Here is a 2,211-nt window from a genome sequence, read left to right as displayed (position 1 = left end):
ATAGATAAATAAAAAAAGTCATAGAAACGAAGGAATTTTTACTTAAATTTTCTATTACTAAAATAAATTTAAAGCTCGTTAATTGCAAAACAAAGTAATATCAAATACTAAATAAATTTAAGGGTGATCAAATTAAGTAATTACAGTAAATACAGTAATTACAGTAAATAATTTATTCTCTAATAATTTAAAAAAATAAATGTACATTTCAACTATACCTTATTTTTATAAGTTTTTAGTTAGCGATCCGTGATACGGTAAAAAATGCAATGCGTAATTAACGTACATGAGCAATTACGCTATACAAATTAATGGTCAATCTTCATTAGATGCAGTAAACCTCGATACTTTAAGAAACTCTCAAATAAAATTACGCATAAAAACCTCGAAATGCTAAAACCTTAACTATTAACGCAAATTAAATGTGACTACGTTAAGAATGATATAAAAAGAAAAGATTATATTTAGAACGTAAAAGATTTATATTTTGTCAGCTATATGTATTAATAAGTAATAGCTTTAATTTCCAAGAATTTCGCGGAGCGATACACAGAAAATGTTTCTACACTTCTAATTTTTTATTAATAAAAACATATTAATAAAAACAGCAAAATATAGGAAGCACAAAATATAGAAAATGGAGGAGAGGCAGAGAGAGAGAGAGAGAGAGAGAGAGAGAGAGAGAAACAAGCTTACCGTAAGAGTTTCTCCAATGTGTTTCTAAAACATTTCTTTTGGTAAACGTCCCAGATAGCCAAGCGTGATGTAGCGTATTGTGCAAACTAATGCATTGCATGTTGTTCTATATTTGCTGTACATTTGCTAACATCGCAATAGGACACATTATAAATACGACAACATGACTGCTTATATATGTAATCAGTTGTCGAAATTTCTAAAGCAAACTGTAAGCAATGGTGGTACATTATGTTGTCGGCAACATGACAGCAACATGTTAGCAACGAATAATTAATCGTTTCGTCTTGAGCTCATTGCTAACAAAATGCTAACAATATGACAACACTAGTTGTTGTCGAGGATATTCATGCTGACATATTACCATCAATTTGCCATTGCAAGAATTCGAATTCCATTGAGTTCAACGCGACAGACATAATACTGTCTCACCTTGTCTTGAGTTTGTCGAAATTGGTTGCTGCAAATGTCAGCAAATACATTGCATTTGGCTATCTGAGGTTCCTTGCAACGTATTCTTAGCGGATCTAGTGTAATGGAGATTGACTGCAACGATCGAGGGTTAATAGAATCAAAACGCGAGGCGCGAGAATCGGAAGAAGAAACGCATTATCGGGAGTTTAGGAAACAAATCGCTCGTAATCGGCTGATTAGGGCTGTAAAAAGGTTGAGGTGAAGAAACTAGGCGTAGGTAGAAGGTAGGTAGGTAGGTAAGTAGGTAAGGTCGTGGAGGGGACGGAGAAAAAGGTAAGGAGAGGTCTCGCAAGTAGGTCGCACATCTTACGACTCGATATCGCCGAACGCTCTTTTGTGTCCTCCGCTAAATTGGGTTGCACGGGAGTGCTGTCTGCTTGGAAAAGAGGCGTGGAGAAAGAAGGAGGAAGGGAAGAAAATGCGCAAGTGCCCTTGACGCCTATGATGAATACCCTTATAATCATTGGAGGGTCAATGACATCTTGGATACTAACAATGGGATTAACGTCGTAACCTGGGAAATACTGCGGGACTAAGATTACTATATCTGAATCACAAAAAAAGAGTACATTATACTTCTTTTAAAAAATGATCCGGGAATATATATGGAAGAAAGGGGTAAAGCCGTTATTGTACTCTGATTTAATCTGTGTAAAAGTAAAATGCAAATATTTCAAATTATAGAATACAGATTTTACTTAACGGCGTAATACAATGTATTGAGGATTTCTTGGTTTAATCCGTTTTTATATTTATATTATTGAAAAGAATATTTTTACGTCAATTTATGTACGGCTTTAATGTGCACTAGAATGCATCCAATCGAATTCTCTATAAGAGAATGAGCTGGAGTTTATCGAAAGATGGAACAACCCAACCTAAATGTAGGTATTTAATAAAATAAAGTTTCTAAAATATTTCAAAAATATTTTTTATTGACATTCTTATTGAGTATAAATTTAAAAAAATAAAAATTTAATTAATGATCAGAAATTTTACGATCTCAAAAAGAATATATGTACTTTTAAAAGAGTACGGCTA

This window comes from Mycetomoellerius zeteki, unplaced genomic scaffold, assembly GCF_001594055.1.
Source record: "Mycetomoellerius zeteki isolate Tzet28-1 unplaced genomic scaffold, Tzet1.0 scaffold188, whole genome shotgun sequence".
NCBI classification, from domain to species: domain Eukaryota; kingdom Metazoa; phylum Arthropoda; class Insecta; order Hymenoptera; family Formicidae; genus Mycetomoellerius; species Mycetomoellerius zeteki.
Note: the sequence above shows the minus strand (reverse complement) of the source record.